Source organism: Perognathus longimembris, chromosome 18 (genome assembly GCF_023159225.1).
Source record: "Perognathus longimembris pacificus isolate PPM17 chromosome 18, ASM2315922v1, whole genome shotgun sequence".
In the NCBI taxonomy this organism is placed as follows: Eukaryota; Metazoa; Chordata; class Mammalia; order Rodentia; family Heteromyidae; genus Perognathus; species Perognathus longimembris.
This window is the reverse complement of record NC_063178.1, coordinates 18,740,336-18,763,722: the sequence shown is the minus strand read 5'-3', so window position 1 is coordinate 18,763,722 and position 23,387 is coordinate 18,740,336. Positions and strand designations below refer to the sequence as shown.

General features: G+C 35.9%; 1 protein-coding gene and 1 long non-coding RNA gene across 2 annotated transcripts in view; both read left to right on the top strand.

The window, feature by feature from the left end:
- The first annotated feature begins 9,295 nt into the window (after window positions 1-9,295).
- LOC125366879 (ankyrin repeat domain-containing protein 26-like) overlaps window positions 9,296-23,387 on the top strand; it is a 36,793-nt gene continuing 22,701 nt past the window's right edge. Inside the window, exon 1 of the mRNA XM_048367601.1 lies at window positions 9,296-9,304. The gene's annotated coding sequence lies outside the window, so the exon portion shown is untranslated. The remainder of the gene's footprint in view (window positions 9,305-23,387) is intronic.
- LOC125367184 lies at window positions 15,483-20,915 on the top strand. Its single transcript, XR_007214001.1, has 4 exons — window positions 15,483-15,809; window positions 18,831-18,931; window positions 19,686-19,728; window positions 20,749-20,915. It is a non-coding gene; the product is annotated as an uncharacterized LOC125367184 (long non-coding RNA).

Below are 23,387 nucleotides of genomic sequence, written 5' to 3'. Positions count from 1 at the left end.
AATGTTAAAACCTTTATCCTTAGATCTGAGCATTCTCCATTTTATTCTGATTTAGGCTATTTTGACTCCGGTGTAAATGGTGTCATATCTTTGATTCTTTAAATTATCTATTTATTTATTGAAGTGTTCTGTATAGCAGAACATGGACTTACCATCCTTACCGTGTTACCTTCTCTATCATTGGTTTTGAAAATTTCAATATCTGAAAGGGTTCCTTCAGTACAAGGAACCCAATCTTGTTTCACAACTCAGATGTAGTGGAACGAAAGAGGATAGCATAGTCATTTTTTGTTGTTGTTTTTGTTGATTTTGTGGCTGCAGTGTTGCTATTAAAACTTCTCTGTCTGGGGCTGGGGATATAGCCTAGTGGCAAGAGTGCCTGCCTCGGATACACGAGGCCCTAGGTTCGATTCCCCAGCACCACATATACAGAAAACGGCCAGAAGCGGCGCTGTGGCTCAAGTGGCAGAGTGCTAGCCTTGAGCGGGAAGAAGCCAGGGACAGTGCTCAGGCCCTGAGTCCAAGGCCCAGGACTGGCCAAAAAAAAAAAAAAAAACAAAAAAAACTTCTCTGTCTGACTGTAGAGATTTTGACTTTTCTCCTTATTATTAATCCTGATATTTCACATATATATTAAGACTTAAGAAGTTTCATTGGATATGCATTCTTTCTGCTCCATCTCTTCATTTGTTTACTCCTTTGCCTTGTATCTCCCCGTTTGCATCTTTTAAGGGACAGTTTCTTGATATTCATTTTGTTGGACTGTGAGTTAGTTTTTCTAAGAAATTACACCTTTTGAATTATTCCTTTCATATACCATCCTTCAGTTAATATGTTGTATATACGTACATACAACTTCATATGTGTTTACTTGTATATTTATAAATTAGACCTAGCTTCCATATATGAGACCAAACATGCTTCCTCTGTTGCTTTGGGGGTGATTTTCTTCACTTAACTTTTTTCCAGTTCCATCTATTTCTTTGCAAATGATATAATATTCTTTCTAATGGATGAGTGTAACTATAATATGTGTATATACACTAAATTTTCTTGATCTATTCATCCATTAAAAGGCATTTGGTCTATGTCTATACCTTCTTTATCACTGTTTCTATACTGTGACTTTACTATATCCCAATTTGCAATCTTTTTGGAAAAAAAAATCCCATGAATGGGATTTTTGCTGGATAGGGTAGTTCTGCATTTAGTTTTTTTCAGGAAACTCTAATCTGCTTTACAAATTGTTTGAGCCATTTTACATTCCCACCAACAGTGTATTAGGGTTTCTTCTCTCCCACAACCTTGCCAGAGTCTGTTTTTTGTATTCTTGATAATGGTCATTCCAACTTCAGTAAGATGGAATCTCAGTATTGTTTTGATTTGTAATTCGTTTATGGACAGGGATGTTGAACATTTCTTCATGTGTCTATTGGCCATTTATACTTCCTCTGCGAAGAATCTATTTAGCTCGTTTGCCCATTTACTCATTGGTTTGTTTATTCTTTCAGTTTTCCCTGGTAAGGCTGTGGGTTGGTGGAAAGTAAATTAAGCAGGCAAAGAGGAGTACAGGAGAGAGATTTATGTAGACGTGACAGGATGTCTTTCAAGAGAAAAGAAGCAGTCACGTAAGAGGCAAACCCTACTTGCAGGATGTGTCTCTTGTTGAAGAAGGAGAAAGACTGGAAATGTGTTAGTAAGAACTTTAGGTCTGTCCTTGTTTCTAATGAGCCAGAACATATGCAAACCACCAGATTTAGCAAAGGCCAGCACCTGCTCTTGAGGAGAATGAGGACAGACAGGTGTATGGTAAATCTCTTTTGTCTTTCTTGATCTAGAGCCACTCCTGGAGGGTCATATAGTGATTACCTGACTCTTTCATTTCAAGTATACACTAGTTAAACATGGGTGTTGCTTATATTTGGAAGGTCCAGTTTTGGAGGTAGATTTTAGGGCCATCCTCTTTCCTGCTTTTGTCTGTGTATGTGCCTACTGTAACAATGGCTAATGACTGTCTATGCATTAAGCGAATTTTGTCTTTTGTCAGTTGGAGACTAAGTACCATTGTATTAGTGATCTTGAGTTTTATTAATTTCCTTCCCTTGCTGTGATTGATTAGTTTACCAATTTGGGACAATTAGTTTATTTTATCTAAGGAGCTAATACATTAATAGAAGTTATTAACAAATTATAAATAACTGATATGTCTGGCTTCTCAAGATTGCAAAATAAAAGTGTGAGTAGTCAAAGAAAGCTTTCATAATTTTATGTTAAATGTAGCATTTCAATCTTAAGCCCTGCAAAGAATGAATATATTGGGGATTGTATACAATATGATCTTCAAAAAATATTCCTTTCTTTTCCATTTTTATGCTTTTATATTATTTTGCTTAGCTTTCATGATAATATAGTGGACTAAAAATAAAGAATCCTTAATGCTTAGAAAATCTTTAGCCTAACACAAGGGGATTTTTAAAATAATGAAGTGTTTATTATAGAGACAGAATATGTTTTGAGTCTGAGGACTTTCTACTGTATCTTGCTAACTGAGTTAATCTACTGAGCTCTGTTACCTTCTATTCAGCATAATTTCAACTTTATCTTCTTTCATTACAAGCTTTGTAAAAATTTGTCTAGCTCAGTTTTGAAACATCTGTAATGCCAGAAGTAATGCTTAGATTGTCTTAAATGCTCGAAAATTCCATGTATTTGATAATTGTTTTCATATCAATATCAAAATAATAATTTTGTTTATCATTCTTTAAATTCATAGCATTAAGAAAACGCTTTCCAAATATGAAGAAAATAAAAGTATTCCATGCAACTATCCTGGTAAGATATTTGATACTGAATTTCTGTATATTGTCCAACCCTAGAGAAAAAAGTAACTATGAGAAAGTTTTTTTTTTTGTGTTTTTTTTTTTTGCCAGTCCTGGGCCTTGGACTCAGGGTCTGAGCACTGTCCCTGGCTTCTTTTTGCTCAAAGCTAGCACTCTGCCACTTGAGCCACAGCACTACTTCTGGCCGTTTTCTGTATATGTGGTACTGGGGAATCGAACCCAGGGCCTCATGTATACGAGGCAAGCACTCTTGCCACTAGGCCATATCCCCAGCCCTATGAGAAAGTTTTGATTCAAAAAGAGCAAATGGGCTGGGAATATGGCCTAGTGACAGAGTACTTGTCTTGCATACATGAAGCCCTATGTTCGATTTCTGAGTAGCTAGGATTCTTTTGTTTTGCCAGTCCTGGGTCTTGAACTCAGGGCCTGAGCACTGTCCCTGGCTTCTTTTTGCTCAAGGCTAGCACTCTACCTCTTGAGCCACAGTGCCACTTCCGGCATTTTCTGTTTGTGTGGTGCTGAGGAATTGAACCCAGGACTTGGTACATGCTAGGCAAGCACTCTACCACTAAGCCACACTCCCAGCCCCTAGAATTCTTGGTATGAGCTACCACTCCAGCTTTCTATATAAGTGTTTAAATGGTTTTACTGTTTGAAACATATTAAGTAAATGAATAAATTTGACAGGAAATCGAAACGTAGAAGTGATGTTAGAGGAAGAACAAAATAAGCCTGATGGAAGGAAAAATATCAAGTCTCAGGTATGCAAAAGTTTCAGATTCATAAGAAAGTGAAATGTATGATTCATGGTTTTCTCTTATATTAGTCTAAAGTTACTTATTTTCACTTCTTCATTATAATATTAAATTTTAGATTTATCTCTTTGTCTATGTCCTGTGATTTCTGAAAGATAAAGTTTGAAAACATGCACTCTGCCAGATAAAATACCTGTGACTCAAACCAAGAAAATCAGCCACTTTTACATGCTTTGGTACAAATGAAGAAAAATAGTTAGAAATGTACAAAAACTGTCAGCAAACACCTTAGAAGTAGTTGCTGTTGGAATGCAAGAAGTTTAAGTGTTTAAAACACAAATGCAAAGAATACAACCCGAATTACTGGCTCAAACCAGTAATCCTAATCAGAAATGGTAGGATCTAAGTTCGTAGTCAGCCCTGTCTTGAGGTTTGTGAGACACACAAAAGTGGAAAAAGACAGATATAGTACGTATACAATTTAAAAAATCAGGGAGAAATATGATCCAAAATATTACTTATTGGATCTTAGGGATTGGGTATATTTAATAAACCAAAGGACCAGTGGGTCCTCTGAAGAAATGAACCCCCAAAGAAATGAACCAAGTCATTCAAATAAAAACAACAATGACGATGACAACTGTATTTCTGCTGTTGAAGAAAACAAGACCCATACGAGACAACCCCAGAGATAACCCCAGAGACGTAAAAGAATCAGAAGGCCAACATATTTTTCTTAGTGACTTAAATTTAAATTGCTTAATTGGAATGAAGCAACAAATGAGAAAGAATATCAAAATGCAGCAGCTTTAGAGGGCTTAAGTAGGTACTTAACATATACATCTTTCAGTTGTAAAATAAATATAATGCATAGTGAATATGAAAATTGGAGCCATTCCGTTTTCTAGACCACATATGATCAGTTCAGCAGTTCCCGACTGCTCCTTGTATTGTCGCCCACTTGATTCATACATTTCAGTGGGTGACTGCACCTTGTCCATTTCCAGGATCCCAATGTGAAAGATAATTGTAGAAGGCAAATGGGGCCAGGAAGCCGGTGGTCCACGCCTGCAATCTTACCTACTCAGGAGGCTGAGTTCTGAGGATCTCAGTTTGAAGCCAGCTGGGGCAGGAAAGTCCATGAGACTCTTATCTCCAATTAATCACAGAGAGAAACAGCAGTGGCCTTGTGGCTCAAGCCGTACAGTGCTAGACTTGAGCAGAAGTTGTGTGAGCGACAGTGCCCAGGCCTGAACACCAAGCCCCAGCACCAGGGAAAAAAATAAATAAATAAAAGGCAAGGGGAAGTTGGGCTTGGTTCATTGGAGGAAGGGAAAAATTAATTTCAATCACAGAGCTCTGTAAGGTCATTTTCTCTAAATTTGGCTGTTGACTGTAAATGTGAAGTAGTGAAGACAACAGGATGCACTTATCCCGTTCTCAGAGAGAATGTAAAAAGGTTGGAGAGCAAGGAGTAGATGGAAAAAAGGCGTACAGTTTTTGGGGTTTTTTTGGATAGGTAATTATACTTAACCTCAAACTTCTATTGAAGGTTACGCCCAACAAGAAGAAGCACAAAAGGACTGAAATGAAAGCAGCACTGCAGATGCAGTGCTATGATGCTGATGCTGCTCTCGCTATAGAGGACAGCTCAGCTCCTCCGGGAAATGGCCACCGCAAGCGACTCCGTGCTACAGGGAATGGAGAACAGAAGTAAGGCAAGGGCAGTATTGCAAAGCCCGTGATTGGCATTTCAAAAGACGTCTAACCGTCACGATTAGCAAATTATGTGCTTCCAATAGAGAGATTCAGCTTTTGTTTTGTTATAATTGTGGAATGAATCCATGTACAGTGAGTCAGTTGCATTGAACTTTTTTTGCTTTGTCTGTTGTCCAATTCACTTGAGCCACAACGCCACTTTGGGTTTTCTGGTAGTTAACTGGAGATAAAGAGTCTCACAGACTTTCCAGCCTGGGCTGGCTTTGAACTGCCATCCTCAGATCTCAGCCTCCTGAGTAGCTAGGATGACAGGTGTGAGCCACCGGCACCCAGTATGCATTGAAAGTGTTTTATTTAAAAATTAGTCTTGTGCACTCTGGTTGAATTAAGTTGACAGATTTTTAAGGTTATATAACCCAAATTTCTATATAACATTCGTTCTTTTAAGCTAACAACTTCACTTCTAGAATTGGCTCTTCTTCAGCCAGGAAAATATGACTTGGAAAGACATGCACGCCTATAGAAGGATATTAATCATTCATATACTTATATAGCATTAAGTAAATATTATATTATATATAATGCATTCAAGGCTATGAATGTGTTTATGTTTTTCAATATTTTACTCATATACATATTTCTTTTTTTAGAAATAGAATGTCCATTAAAAAATAAAAAACCAAGTCGTTTTATTGTAATTTATATAGTTTTACAAATAGTTCATGGGAATTATATCACTGGATTTCCATGACAACCTCATATTTTTAAAAGGTGAGAAAATAGTCTGGTTTTAAATTTTTTATTAACTTTAAATAGTTGCATAAAAGGGTTTCAATTCAACATGCCATGTGTACAATGCATCTTGGTCAGTATAATGAGAAATTTTAGGTCCCCAAACGAGTACTTTTTACTGGAAAGTGCCTCAGTGTCAAGAACACAGTCTTTGAGTTTACATTTTCTTTTTTATTTATTTAATGGTTGGCGAGGTTCTTGGAATTTGAACTCAGGGCCTGGGTGTTGTCCCTGAGCTTCTTTTGCATAAAGCTAGCACTCTGCCACTTGAACCACAGCTCCACTTCCTACTCTTTTGGTAGTTTGTTGGAGGTAAGAGTCTCGTGGACTTTCCTGCCTGGGCTGGCTTTGCACTGTGATCATCAGATCTGAACCTCCTGAGTAGCTAGGATTACAGGTGTGAGCCACCAATGTCTGCCTTTTATTCTCTTCTTGGTTCTCTCTCACATTTTTTATTTTGGCCTGATGAGCTACAGTTTTGTAGTTCACCTCTTTATGCTTAAGTATAATGTTTCCACTCCCACTTACATAATCTTATATATCACAACCTGTTATTCTACTGTTTTTATGGTATGATGTATATGTGTTTCCATGTCTTTTTCCTTAATAAATGAATTAGAATGGGAAAGAGTTGAAATGTTACCAGAGAACTTTTAAGTCTTTACCAGTGAAATTATTAGAAAGTATTGTCTTTCATAAGCTTTTTAAGGAGTGCTCCTTTCTGGACTGTCATGGAAGAAAAGGAAAGTGGAAGTGAAAATTGGACCTCCAGAGATTCTGTGTCAATGCATGAAAATTCCATTTCCATAACAAGTGATCTAGTACAGATGACAGATGGACACAGTTCTACTGAAATAGATCAAGATGAAGGAAGGTAAACACTGGAAACTATTTTCAGCTGAAGAAAAGTTAATGATAATTAATTTTCTGGAAATTGAATAGTGTAGTCTGAAAAAAAAAACCAAAAATTACTCAACTATATCAGTGCTGCTGAAAGATTGTTTAGATGAAGATAGGTCAAGGAGCAGCTTCAATAAATTGTCATCATGGAGGTCTGATTCTAGAAGATAAGACTATACAATGCTTTTGAGAATTTAGACTAGGAAAAGCAATAGAGAATGCAAAACAACCAAAGAGTGTGACATTTAAGAACATTTACTTCCTTTTAGGAAGAAGCTTTTCGTGAGTTTGCATGATATTAGAAATGGACAAGAAGAGACAAACATATGTATTGAATTGTCTAAGTATTTACCTGATAGATTGAAAGGAAACATTTGATTTTGTTTTTGCTTGTACCAGTGCTTGGGCTCAAGCCTTCCTGTTCTTGCTCACTTTGTTTGCTTGGCTAGTGCTCTACAACTTAAGCCAAGCCCAGATTTTGGTAGTTAGTTGGAGGTGGAGACCCAAGAATTTATTAGTCTGGACTGACTTTGAACCATGATCTTTTAGGTCTCAGCTACCTCCTTAGCTCTGATTATATGTGTGAGCCACTGGCACTAGGAAACATTTTTTTAAGTAAATTGCCTTTGAACTTTTATTCATAAGTATATATGACTATATTGTATATAAGGATATAAACATGGTTGCAATATGAATATAATAAATCATGATAGTAAAATAGAATATCTTGAGAATGATGATTCCTAATGCTATTAAAGAAGATGTATGATCATATGAGGACTTACTTGTATGATGTTCTCCAAATGGAATTTAATGATTCTTAATAGATTATAGTTTTCCCTTGTTTAAGTGACAACAAAAATCACCTTAGAACTCTTCTTTATGTCAAACAATATAAGTAGCATCAAGGTTTTCCTACCGCTTGACTGTCGGAAAACTAATTGCTAGCAAATTAATCTGTTGTATATTAGTATCATTCTTTCTCATGAATGTTTACTTTCTTTAGAGTAAAACCTATTATAGACAGTGTTTTTACTTTGAACTACAAAAACAGAAGTAGGTTATAGATATGTTGTATAAGAAGTCAATATTATTTGTACTCTGCGTATTTAATATTTGCTGAAAATATTTTGTTTGTTTTAGGTCAAATAAGAAAACATTGAAGCAAACGCACCAGGTATTGTAATATACAAGGAAGAATACAGTCTGCTTGGTGGCGGGAGCAGCGTGTACCCTAGCGAGCAGTGTAGAAGCATCGCCCCGCAAGTCTAGGGACCATGAGGTCCTGGGAGAAGCCTCAGGGGCAGCACCACCTGGCAGAACTATTAGAGACCTTCAGCCACCTAGCGCTTGCCTACTGTCCTGCTCAAATCCAGGACTAGTGGCATATTATATGGAGTGGAAAAGCCACGTGGTCTCTCATCTATGCCTGCAGGCAGGGAGCAGAAACCATAGCAAAGAAGGTTTTGAAGGACTAAGAGGATTGAATATAAGATGTGGGCTATGCTGTATGCTGTCCTCAAGAGGAAAGATGCCAAAGAAGATATTGCTGCCCAAAGGGGGTAGCTCCCAGGAAATCACTTCATCCTGCAGGAGATGGAGGGATTGTGGGGTGTAGTGCTGTCAAGGGAGAAAAAGCGCAGAGGCAGCAAATTTGACATGTCCTGTTAGGGTTTCAGTTCAAATGGTTAATAGGAAACATCATAATAACCATATCAGGGTCGTCTATGCTACTGACCTGTAGAATTAGCAGAATGGTGAGAGTAGGGAAGAATGAGCCATTGTAGAGCATTCCAAAGCCAGGAAAAACAAGGCTGTTTAGGGCCCAGCAACCTGGTTGTCCTTTCTGCTGTGGGCATATTCCACACATTGACCACCTTCTTGCACAAGAAGCCATCTAGAGCGTTGACAGCCATGTTGCAGATCAGGATAGAACTGTGAGGCAGAATGTGTGCTTCTACAGGTCTTCTTGTTGCTTCTTGCTAAACGCAGCTCAAAGAAGAAGGCAGCAAAGAGCGTGAGGAACATCCACAGACCCAACCAAAGGTTGCTGACTCCAAAGTCAGGTTCACCACAACTTAAATTAGCAATGCAGAAGTACTTTAGGTAACGCAGGAGAGAGTAAAGAGACTAAAGCAGCCACTTTTGCATCTGAGAATTCTTCAACTTCCCAAGCTCAGTGTATGTAGCAGGGCTGAGAAAATACAGGTGTGCCCTATCCTACCACCATCCTGTTTAATCATTACCAGGAAGAAAAGAATACAAAATTACATTGAAAAGGTTGGACAAGAAGACCAGGTGCCATAGTACCAAGTTACTAGAATTATCTGCATTACCTATTCAGCATGGAGTTTTATTCTTCTTACATAAACATATCTGTAATAAAAGACTTTTCTTTTTAAAATATAGTGTTCCTCAACATGCCCTTACAGGTTTTCAAATTGTTCAATAACTATGCAATTTGATATTCAATTTCAAGGACTAAACTTGCCTTTTTTCCTATAAATAAACTCTACAAGTACTTATAATTACAAGTCTTAAAGAAAATGCTATTTTACTGAAAGGTACATTATAAAAGGTAACTTAATCTACCATAAAAAATAAAAATATAGGGGCTGGGGATATAGCCTAGTGGCAAGAGTGCCTGCCTCGGATACACGAGGCCCTAGGTTCGATTCCCCAGCACCACATATACAGAAAACGGCCAGAAGCGGCGCTGTGGCTCAAGTGGCAGAGTGCTAGCCTTGAGCGGGAAGAAGCCAGGGACAGTGCTCAGGCCCTGAGTCCAAGGCCCAGGACTGGCCAAAAAAATAAATAAATAAATAAATAAATAAATAAAAATATACTAGAAAAGGCAAGGTGAAAAACTGTTGATGTGAATTCATTTTCATTGAAAAGGTACTTATAAGTTATTGATAAAGGTTCCCATTTGACAGAAATTAGTTACTTTCAGAAGTCCTGGTGCTTCTGTATTTTTGTCACATCATACCTCCTTGGACTATGTATCTTTAGAATTTTTTTTTGCCACTTTGAGAACCTTATAAAGCATAATTATTTATTTTTTCAGGTCAGAAAACAAATACGTGTTCTGAAAGACCATGCTGGTTTAGCGCTGTCATATGAAACAGACACAGATGACGGTGAGTAGTCTCAGTGAAATACTCAGAGTAGGTAGTGGCCATGGATCAACTTAGGATGAAGTTCAAAGTTAGGTCTTCTGATCAGAGGAAGATGGCGGAGGTACAGCCGGGGTCTAACTGAGCTCCCGCCAAGAAACCAATTTTAGTGTTCCAGCGAAAAGTTTATAGTTAGAGAGTCTCACCAAGGGAGCCACAGTAGTGCAGAGATTTTGGCCAGACAGCAGGACAGCCTCCTTCTTCAGGTAAACACAGCCAGAGGCAGCCCCACCGCGCTGTAGAAGTGGAATGGATGAATGACATTCCAGTATGTAAATATAATACATTTTGTTGACTCATTCACCCATTGAAGGGCATCTGGACTGTTTCCATACCTTGGCTATGGTGAATAGTGCAGTAATGAACATGGTTGTGCAAGTGACTTTACTGTATCTTCTTTGTAATCTTTTGGTTAACTGTTCATTGCTGGATCATATGGCTACCTTTTGCCTTCATTTTAAGGTAAATAAGAACACCTCGCTACACGTTAAGGAAAGGAAGAACAGCAGAGTTCATCCGTTTTATCTGAAGTACGTAGTTTAATACATCTTACAGCATAGGCATTCACTGTACATTTGTTCAGTCTGTGTAAAAATATACAGTACTTTCTGTGGAGAATATGTGAGTATTTTTACTTCTATATTGTTTTCTCCTTGACACAGATGCAGGTGGCTCATTACATCTTGTGGATTTGCTTCACTTATGTGACAGACTAATAGAATGTAAAACTAGTCAATATGAATTGCTTTCAAGAAAAATTAAAATAATGGAAAATAAGGTCAGTGGACCACAGGAAGAGATACTGGACATAGAAGAAGTGAAATCTCAAATAGAGGAAGGAGAAATGGAACTGGATGAAATCTCCCATATGAGGTATTATTAAGAAAACTTGGAACAATTCATTTACTACTATACAGATAAGTAAAATCTTTGAAAGTTTTGGCTTGCCTTCTGAGATTTTGCAGGAAGAAAATTTCTTACTGTGGAATGTTTCATTTTTTATAATAATATGATCAATTTTCAACTGTGAGACTTCTAATATTTCAGTGCATACTCTTCCAACTCATGATTCTAATGGCCATTTAAAAGCACAGTAAATAGTAGTTCTTCTGTTTTCTTAGTTATAAGAATTTAGACTTGTTTCTGCTGTAAATATTATCAATTATTGCTGCAAGGAAGAATGTTATATAACTTTTATGTCCAATTTTTAATTTAAGTAAATCCTCAAACATAAATTTAAGAGTTATATAAAATTTGTATTTTACATAATTTAAATATTCATTTATATTGTTTATTATATATTTTAATATATGAAATTTTAGAAAGGAGTCAAGATAATATATATAATTTATTCTTATATTAGTGTATAACTGCATTATAAGAGTATGAAATTACTAATTTTCCAACCTACAGCAAATTTTAAGGATGATATAAAGCTGTATATTTTATGTATTTACTTATTTTCAGTAATGTGTGCACAATCAAAGGCCTATTATTATATGCTAAGAAAACTACTTCCATTGAGGTAGACACAGAGATAAAACTTCATTCTTAACATGCGAGAAACAAAAAGTACCACTGAAGGAAAATTCTGAGAAATATATTCAATATGTCTTTCTTTTATATTGATACATTTCTATGCTAAAAGAACATATTACTTTTCATTATTGAAATAATTCTATGCTTCTTAATATTCCAATGATACATTTTTCAGATTATCTATAATAAATATGATTATTTAAAAGTATTACCTGAAAATAAAAAAATAGAACTTCTTTAAAAGATATTACTCTCTTTATTCTTTTATTGGATTATAATACTATGAGTATTCATGTGTCAAAACCACCCATATATGCCACTCAATGTCATAAAATCATTTATTGTGTCTTATATTTTCTGAGCCTCAAATGGGTCCATAGGGGCATATGATCTGTCTACACCTCCAGATATTCTGAATCGGCCACCTTTTGCATCGTTCTCTCCCACCCTGTCTCTTTTCTTGTTCAGACTCATTTCCCATAGTGGAAGGAAGTAGGTAAACGAAAAAGGGAAAGTGAATGAAGATACCATAAATCCATTTGAACAATGCCAATTGATGACCATTAAAAATATTTTTATTATCTTTAAGTAATTGTATGGAGGAGTTGCCATTCAACAAAACCGTTTGTGAATGCAATGTGTTTTGCTCTTTCAACATTCTCACTTATACTTCCCAATCCACCCCTTCCCTTAGTTTTCTTCAATTTTGAGGATATATATGGAACTTTTGATTGTGTTCTCTCCACTTCATCCCTTCACTTCTTAAATTTCAAATTAATATACAAACTCATTTGTAAACAATAACTTAAATTAGTTATCTGTTTTTCTTGAGGGGTAATTATTTCTGAGTGGTGAGTATGATTTTTCAACTTCTAAAACTTCTGAAAAATTCAGAATACCTTTTCTATAATATTTACCAAAATGGCACTTTATGTGAAATTACCACACCAATTAACAAGATGTTCTTCATTATTGCTGGTTCTGACGACAGATACTTAGTCAATGAATAAAGAAATGCCCATGTAGTGATAGCTCATATTTAATACTTGAATATTAAATAATTAATATTCCAATACTACCACGGAGCAAAGAATGAGAGTCACCAGCAGGCATGGTTAAACCACAGATGTTTCCCCGGTTCACTGCTGTTATAGATTCTCTGCTGTTATGTGAAGATTGTCCTGGGCTATCTGAAGAGAACAGGTGGAAAGGGCACATTCCAAGAGGGTGGATAACAGAAAACCAGGAAGCAGCACCCATTCCTGTCTTTGGACAGGATTACGACAGCAGGGCAAACATGTAGCCTAAACAAGCAGGGTTTTCTGCTGGTATCAGTCATCCATGCACACATGTCAAATCTCCTGGAGCCAGTCGTAGTCACCACAGGGCTTTAGGGTTCGCACACATCATTAGCTTTCCAGCAATCCTGATCTTTAAAAGAATTTCAAGTGAGAAATTAAAAACACATGAAATAGCAGAATATTGAGGACATGGGACGTTTTTAGCGTAATAAATAAATAATAGCATCCTAAACAATTATGTGATCTAAAGGAATCAATTTACCAAAGTAGGAATTTTTAAATGAGCGTATTCAAATGCAGAATTCTCTCACAACACGAAGATGTGGAGAAAGACGATGATCAATATTTTGGAAACACTGAGACAATATTAAGAGCAAAAGAAATGTATAACGAAGAAGAAATGAAACAACTTCAAACATATGTGACGAAGCTCTATACAGAAGTTAAGGATCTAAAACTTGATTCGAAACAGGTAAATTAATTGGTCAAGATGTAATCTTACTCTCTTGTCTGACTGAACTTAAGAACTGCTTTGCTTCCTTTGACTAAATAGTTATCGTTTATACGCAGTTTGGTGATTCGAATAGGAAAAAGGTGTTTGTGCATTCCAAAGCTCCTTTCCTATAACTGTGTTTCTGAATGTTCTGTTCATTACGAAACTGGGAGCTTCTCCGACAGTGATATTCAACCAAAACTTTAATATGCATAAAAGTTTTGAATGAGTATGTAGGTTGTTGAGAAAACAGCACTGAGTGACAAATTTCTCAAGAATACAATGGCAAACCAAAGGACTGATACTGATTACACAAAAGAAAACGAGCTCTGAGATTTTATTCATTTTCTTTGACTTGTTGATTTTTTTTTTCCAGTCCTGGGGCTTGAACTCAGGGCCTGAGCACTGTCCCTGGCTTCTTTTTGCTCAAGGCTAGCACTCTGCCACCTGAGCCACAGCGCCACTTCTGGCCGTTTTCTATATATGTGTTGCTGGGGAATCGAACCCAAGGCTTCATGTAGATGAGGCAAACACTCTTGCCACTAGGCCATATTCCCAGCCCCCTTTACTTTCAAATAAGTATTTTAGGGGGTCTGAAAGCAAATATGTTAATATAAACTATGTGAATCATAGAAATGTATAGATTTAAAAAGTTATATTTATATATGTGTACCTATACATGTAATATATATCTTGTGAGGTTTTAGTTTTATTGTTAGACCATTGAATAAAGAAATATTTGAATTTGTCTTCATTTCTCTATAATAGTTGAGTGATGAAAATGACAATAACTGTATCAAAAAAGGACTTTTTTTTGAATACTTCCCGCAGTGAATGATGACAATGGTTTTTATAGTTTGGACAGAATGTCGTCATTTTAAATACTTATGGGGAAGTTTGCCTCCTCTCTTATTACTTTCCCTAGTACGTAAGGCGTAAGAAAATGCATAACAAGCATATAAGACTATATTTTTAAGCCTACGCCTGCCCTCCCCTCCTCATTTTAGCCACACTAGGGTTCGAATTCAGAGCTTTCCGCTTGCTACGGTGGTGTTCTACCACTTAAGCCATGCCTCTAATTCCTGCTTTCTGCTAGTTTTAGTAGAGACAGAGTCCAGAGAAACGTTCTTCCTGTGCTGACACTGAGCCACAGTGCTCCAGTTGTGAGTTTACTGAGTAGCTAAAATGACAGGTGTGGGCTACCAGTATACAACTCATTCCTCCCCGCCGCACCCCCTTTTAAAAAAAAAAAAAACAAGAGTAATCGTCTATTTTATTGAATTTATTTTTTATTTCTCTGTTGTCAAAATGAAGTACAGAGCGGTTACAGTTTCATAGTAGGAAAGTGGCTAGGCCGTGGGAGGCCGCAACCCCACTCTGTTCACTGGAAATCAAATGGGAAGGCCAAGTAATATGCAGGAGGCTAAATGTTGTAGAGAAGTACCAACTAGCTTATTATAGAACTGTCTGGAAACAATAGGATAATACTATTTAATTTTTAAATTACCTTTAGTTATTAAAAAAAAGGAGTGTGTATTCAACATATCAATTTAGGCAAACAATACATCTTGATCAATGTTTTACCTTCTATCATCGTCCCCCCCTCTCTTAAAATGTAAGTATTTCTCTTCTGGATACCACAGACTGAACCCAGGGCCTTGCACTTGCTAGGAAGACTCTTTGGAGCGAGACCCACAGCCCTTTTAATGTTTGTGCCAGTAATTTTACTAGGCTTAAATATTGAGGGAAGGGGTGAGAGGCTTTCCACTAAGGTGTGGTTTAGAATCATTTTGCAAAGATATCTATATATATATAGATATCTATATCTATCTATCTATATCTATATCTATATCTATAATAAAATATCCCTAGGGCCAACTTCAGGTGCTTTGTGACAAAGATGACAAGTGTTGAACGTATAAATTAGTAATTACTATTGATTTAAATTTTAAGTTTCAAACTATTTTAATAAGGTATATTAAGCATTGGTTATAAAGTCTTATTTATTGTGACTGAATTTGTATCAGAATTTATACATGGTTTTATGTTAGCCACTTTTCAGGCTATATCCTTTATTACCAAACTATATTGCATTAATGAAGATGGGTTATGTGAAAGAAAAACTGGATACTGCATCTACTAACTGTCCTCATCTGGAAGAAGATATCCAATGTTTAGAGCAGGATTTATTGTCCATAAAAAGCATCCAAAAGGAATGGGAACATTTAGAGAAGAATCAGGAGGACTTAGAAGAGAAATTCCTGACATTCAAAGATCTTATTCACGAGTATATGGTAGGTCACAATTATATGGTACCTCTTGAGTTACATTGCTCAAATTCTAAAAAAACAAAACCAAGGACTAATCCTGGTAGCCTGTGGATGCAGGGCTCCTGCTGCCTTCCAGTGGCGGAGCAGCAGCCCAGCATACAGAGGGCGCCATGGCAACTCCAGTTTCACAGAAAGACAAAGAAATTATTCAGGGTTATTATTATTAATTTTAATTTTGGCCAGTCCTGGGGCTTGAACTCAGGGCCTGGGTGCTGTCTCTGAGGTGCTTTTTGCTCAAGGCTCACACTCTACCACTTGAGCCACAGCGCCACTTCTAGCTGTTTTGAGGTAATTTGTTGGAGATAAAAGTCTCATGGACTTTCCTGCCTGGGCTGGCTTCGAACCGCCATCCTCAGGTCTCACCCTCCTGAGTAGATAGGATGACAGTAGCTGTCAGTTACCAGCACCTGGCTCAATGTTTTTTGTTTTTTTTTTTTTTAAGATTTAATATGGTTGATACTGCAGATAAATATTTTAACCCGCAGTATCTTATTTCCCACATTTCATATTGTCTAACAAATCAACAGACTGAAACCTAAGACAAATGAAAATTAATTCATATGTAATTATTTTCTCACATTTTTAGCATTAATTACTTGTAAAGGGACTTAATTTTTTTAAAAACAATATTTTTTAACATGCTCTAGAAACAAAATGAAGATCCTGAAAATTTAAGGCAGTTAAGTGACTGTAATACCGATTCAACAATAAGTGAGATGATATTCAGTCTAAAAGATCTTGAAATTGAACTTTTTAAGATGAAAGCTGACAGCCAGTTGAATAAAAGCGAAGTGAAAAAATATAACCAACTGTTCAAAGAAGAAGCAAAAAGCATAGTATCACTATTAAGTGAGCTAAAAAAGTAAGTTACAACCTGAACTGGGAAAGAACTGAGCATATTCATGAATTTTTAAAGCATAATTTTGCTGAACCACTTTATTGAGATTAGTGGCATATGAAATGATTTTGGAAAATAATGTTCGGAAATGCACTTACACATATACTGTTAACCCAGGACAGTGTATAATCTTTCCGTTTTATTTTTTAAGACTCACTTAATCAGTTTTTCAGTGGCTATTTTGTGTGTGTGTGTGTATGTGTGTGCGTGTGTGTATGTGTGTGCCAGTCCAGGGCCTTGAACTCAGGACCTAGAGGCTATCCTTGAGCTTTTGTGCTCAGGGTCAGTACTCTACCACTTTGAAGGGCAATGCCATTTCTGTCTTTTTGGGTGCTTAATTAGAGACAAGAGTCTCACAGACTTTCCTGCCTGGGCTGGCTTTGAACCAGGATCCTCAGATCTAAGCTTCATGAATAGCTGGGATTATAGGCATTAGCCACTAGCACCGGGCTTAGTGATATGTTTTTGAGGCTTTTAAAATTAAACCACTTATATTGATATAAAGCTTTCATTATCATTTCCTTAAATATAAATATTAACAAGTGAAGCTATTGTTTCGAAGACTGCAATGTAAACCCAAATAGTCAAGTGCTAGCTACAGAGCAAATTGTGGAATGAACTTTCCTTTATTGGAGACTTCAGTGTTATCACTGACATTTCCTTGGAATAAAACCTGTCCTGTTGGGTTTTTTTCTCCTATGCGACAAATAGGAATATTCAAGGAACTGGAAATTAATATTAATGCAAGAATTAAGGAAAGTGATAAATAGCACTTGCTAAGTGGCAAAGAACAATTCCTTAATTGGCTGGGCATCAGGGCTTGAGCTCTGTACTCCCAGCTAATTGAGGACAGGAGATTCATAGTCTGAGGTCCGTCTCACAGAAAAATGGATAAGACCCCTTTATTTACCCGTGACCTCTTGCAATGCAATATGCCTGTCCCCCCAAGCTACATGGGAGTCTGAGATGGGGAGAAAAGCTCATGAGACTGACTCAGTGGAGGGAAGCTTGGTGCAGTGGCGTACACCTGGGCCCCAACTACCAGAAGACGAAAATACGTGATCTCAGTCTTGCCGTGGGGCAGAAAGTAAGACTTATTTCAAAACCAAGTAGTAGAACACATGGCTCAGTAATAGTGCACTGCCCTAGCACTACTGCATATAATAATGATAACAATAAGTAGTCATTACTACTACTAATCATAGTACTTTAATCAGTGTGAGGAAGTGTGTGGAAGAAAAAAAAGGCTATGTCCCAATTCAGATGTCTTGGTAATGATATGAGAAGCCAATTATCTGAAGATGTTTTATTGATTACCAAATCCGCTTTCTCTTTCATCCCTACAAACTGCTACTCTGAAGTATTCCTGACTGGTTAATTTAACAGTTTATAAGTGCAACGAACACATGGGTGAAAATAAGCTTTTGAAAATGTCTTTAGGAGATGTTTGTTTAAATCCCTTGTTGGTTTAGTAAATACAATCATTTTATTTTCTATCTTCAGTTTCATTTTAAATTCCATGTATACATATTTATATATGTTTAGGTAATTCAGTCCATTTGTTTTTTTTCATAGTAGAACCTTTATTAGTCCATTTGTATATATTCATTTATATAAATGAATTTTCATCTATATATAAATCCATATACATATCTAGATCTTTATAGTACAATGTGATGTTTTATTGTATTGACATATATTGAAATCATTATTATAGTTGAGTGTGAACATATCCATTATCTCCCATAGTTTTATTTCCACTGACAGCCTCAGAAACATTACTAGAATAGGCCCCCTAGAAAGACCAGTATCATCTGATACACCATGTGATACAGAAAACTATTTTCTTCCTACTACTTTGTTTGGAGGTCTTATTAGTTCAAAATCTTCCTGGAAATAGATGCTTAAAAAAAACCCACAACAATTTGTACCTGTAATTTTGCACAGGAGGTATGCTTTGATGTACTTTTAGGTTTAAGACTGTTTAATCTTGAATTCTGTTTTGACATGTGGCATTAAGAAGTAAGTTATTTAGGAATAGTCCAGGTAATGAGCTACTAAATATTTGTCTTTTGCAATTACCCCAGGACTGAGGAAGAGCTAGAGGCTGCCAACAGAAAATGTTTGCTGAAGAAAGAGAAGAGATCTTTACACAGTAGTCACCGTGCAAGGTCAGTCCTGGAAAAAGGTAAATATAAACCTACATTTATCCTTAGTTTTTTTGTTGTTGTAGTTCTGATCTAGATAGCATAATACTTAAAATCTTTGTTCACTAGTGTTTTATGAGCTATTATGACAGCAGCAATTCCTTCATGTGTCTATGGTGATAAAACATAGTGATCTGGGTTCAATTTTTAATCTCCCTTTTGCCTGACTATGCTGATTATCGAACTCAGAGGTCTGCATTTGCTAATCAAGTACCCTAGTATTTGAACCCAATCTTCAGTCATTTTTTTGCCTAATTTTCTTTTGATAGGACTTTATACTTTAGTCTCGATTGGCTATGACTATGATCTTAGCTCTTTCCGCTAAGTAATTATGATTATAAGCATATACCACTACACCCTGCTGAATAATTAACTTTCTGAAGATCAAGAAAATTCAATTTATGAAAAAATACATTTACGTGGAAAAGATGATAAAAAAATTTATAAGTTGGGCTGGGATCACAAATAATGGATTTAGTGTATCTGTTGAATTATTTAATGTTTGTATTAATATAATACCTTCTGAAATAATATACTAATGGATTAATATTTGTAGTCTTTTTAGCATATTAATATAAAGTAGCAAACAAAATTTTTAAAAATTGAAATAATATTCAAGTTAAGTCTCATTGCTTCTATGTTACTTAAAGGCCACATTTTCTAAGTGATTTGTAATTCAAATTGTAATATATCTTTTTTAATTTAAAAGTTTTAAATACAATTAACTTATTTCAGAGGCAGAGGAAGATGGCAAAACAGAGCAGTAGACAAATAGAAGGTATGTGGTTGAATTAATGTATTAATTGTAGCTTCATGGATTTTGAAATAAATATGAGTAAAATGTTTAACAGATTCTAGTGAAATATTTTCATATGTACAGATGGAATAAAAACTGTAGAATGTGGACATTTCTGAAGAAAATACACTTATTTTTCATTTGTTCATGTTCTGTAGTTAGAAAAATCTCACAAGTCTTTATTGTTTGGGGAAGCACACATTTCACTTTATCATTGCTGTGCAACTATCCACCTATGCTCTTAAATTATTCATAGAAAATGTGTATATCATAATTTCTCTGTCAAGATGATGGCAAAAAGCCAGCTCATATAATAAACACATAGGCAGGCAATTATAGTTCAAACTGTGTTATTTTAAGTCTCTCTTTTAATATATTTTTAGCTTACCCCTTTCCCTCAGAAAAATTCTAAATTCCTTAACATGGACTAAAAGTCTCCAAGCCATTTCAATTATTTAAAGTTATTTAGCCTCATTTCTTGCCCTTGTCCATTTGTTCAAGCTTAGCCAACTTGAACTACTTTTAATCGCACAAGTGTCCTATTGCACTTTAGATGTTTTTATTTCCTGCTTCCCAGTTCTGTGGTGTACTTTTCTCTTATTCCTCAGATGTCAACATTACCTCCACCACAGAATCTACAATACTAACACTAAAGGACATGTATGTCCCTTCTGTATGCTCAGACAGGGCTCTTTAGAGCTATCAGAATGTCTGCGTTTATGGGTACATTGCCTTTAATCAGTTCTGGGGTTATAGGATATAATTGTTGGGGAGTTGTCATAATACTTCAGCACATGACTGTTGAGTAAATGAATGTGTTATGGGAAACTGAGGCTTTAGCACTTGGTGTGGAAGTATGGGTAAATCATATTTAAAGCTATGTTATACTGAAGTGCAGTACATATTCTTCTTGTTAACAATGACAAAGTTCCGGGTATTTTTACTGACTTATTGACTACAGTCTTTGAGATATAGAATATAATTCTCACTTTTAATTTCTAGCTACTGCTGAACTTGATTCTACGCAGTTGGAAGCTTCTCACTCATGACTGATTGAAATGTCATCTCAGTAGCTACCTTAGGGAGAATGACAAGAATTTACAGATACCTTATATAATAAGTGTATTTATGATAGTTAAAATTTTGTTTGTTGGACTGTATATATATATATCACATTTAAGTATATACATGTATCACATATTGAAAGGAAATATTCTTATATTTACTATCTATAATTAAAAATCAAAGACTTGCAATGATTTCTTTGCTTTAATAAGTAACATATAAATGAATCTGCAAATGTCACCCAGTATTATGGAGTTTTGCACACTGAAACTATTGAGCAGTAGCTGTTTAATCAGTTCCAACATAGCCAACATACCAATGATTGAATGGAAATAAATATCAGTTTACTGAAGCATTATTTGCAGTTTCTAATTCTTTTCATAATATATAGACAGAAATAGAAATTTTGTTGCATTGGCACCGTAGCCAGTACCTTTAAACTCCATTACTAGGGTTTGAAACTTAGGACCACCTGCTTGCTTAGCTTGAATGATGGGCTGGCTTGCTCCAGCTGTTGATCTACACTTAAGCCATGTCTCCACCACAGTTTTCTGTAGTTGCTTTGGAGATGGAGTCTTGATGACTTTTCTCCCCGGGATAGCTTTGACATGTCTTAGCCTCCTAAGTAGCAAGGTGTCATGCTCAAGCTGTGTTAGAAATTTGTGTCTTTCCACAATGTCAGAATTTATTGAATAACAACAAATTCACAAGCTACATTAATTTCACAAGAATTATTTTGACAAAATATACTGAGCTCACTTAAAAGACTGGAGCAGTGGCAAAACAAACTCTGAGATTATACATTATACTTCTCAATAATATAGAGGTTAGGTATTGGCTATACTTTATGAATATAAACTTATTATTGCTGTATTTGTGGTACTGGGAATGAAACCAACATCCTTATAATTGATAGGCAAACTTTCCAAACAAGAATTATATTTATAGCTCTTCTGTTATTTTTAAAATGCATTTAATTGGAAATATTCTTTTGATATTTTTAGACTTCTGTAGAAAATTTGTCAGATTGCCACACTATATTCTTGGACACTATTCCACACATATCAGTATTTTATTACATTTTCATTATTCCTTCTCGTCCTTTCTTTCTAAAATAAGTATAAACAATATATTACTTGAAGAAGTGAAGACTATTCCTAAATTCTTGTGTTTATTCCTAAATTCATGTGTGTGTGTATGTGTGTGTGTGTGTTCATAAGTGCTTGTTCTAGTGCTGTTCTCACAGCCTCATGCTCTTAAAAGGCTCTTTCAACCCTGGTCCTCCAGTACTTGAATTATGCTTCTATTTCTGGCTTTTTGCTGATTAATTGGAGATAAGAATCTCATGGAAGAGACAAAGTCTCTTCCATGCTTTGTTTCATGGAGAGACAAAGGATAAAAGGTGAACCAATGCAACAGCAATGCTTAGAAGACAATAAGCAGTAAACCAACTTTACAAGGGGGGGGGTGGAAGGAGTGGGAAGGGGAAGGGTGGGAGAAAATGAGGGAGGAGGTAACAAGTTGGATAAGAAATGTACTCACTGCCTTACATATGAACCTGTAACCCCTCTGTACATCATTCTGACAGTAAATAAATAAATTAATTAAAAAGAATCTCATGGAGTTTTCTACCCTGGCTGTCTTCATATCATATTTCTCATATCTCAGCCTCTGGATTAGCTATTATTATAGGTGTGAGACACCAGTGCCTGGCTAAATTCTTTCTTGTTAAAACAAATTCTGGCTAAAGTCATGTATTCTGAAAGTAAGGAATTATTTGACATGACAGTGTAGCAGAAGAAATCATGAAATTAATATTGATTAAATATTATTTAACCTAAAATTTTATTTAGATTTTGCCACTTACCTCAATAACATACTTTAAAATTTAATAAAACTCAAGAGGAGAGATTGTCACAACCCATGATACCATTATCCAGTTGTCTTGTGTCTTTAGCCTTCCTCAGTTTGGGACAGTTCTAGAGTCTGATTATCATGACATTTATGTTGTTAAATATTAGGGTTCCTTTGTATTGCAGATTTTTCTTTTCACCATTTTTTAAAATTTATGTTTAAGTAATTATAAAAAGGAGTTGCTATTTAACCAAGGGGTTTATGGGTACAATGAATCTATTTTTTTAATGATTCTTGATCATTCTCCCTTATCTTTCCCAACCTATATTAATGCACTTTCAGGATCCAGTAGTTTTTTCTTTTTGGTCTTTTTTTTTTCTTTCTTTCTTTTTTTTTTCCTTATGCCGATCCTGGGGCTTTAACTCAGGGCCTGGGTATTGTGCCTTTCTGTTCAAGGTTACCACTCTGCCATGTACGCCATAGCTTCACTTCTGGCTTTTTGTGGTTCATTGGAAATAAGAGTCTCATGGACTTGCCTCCTAGGGTCCTCAGATCTCAGCCTCCTGTAGCTAGGATTACAGGTGTGAGCCACCAGTACTGAGCTAGTATTTTTCTTTTTTAATAATAATGTTGTGGATTTAAGCCAAGATTACATTCATGTTAGGCAAGCATCTAACCCTGAGCTTGGACGTCACCTTTGTAATCCCTGTTTCTGATGGGAA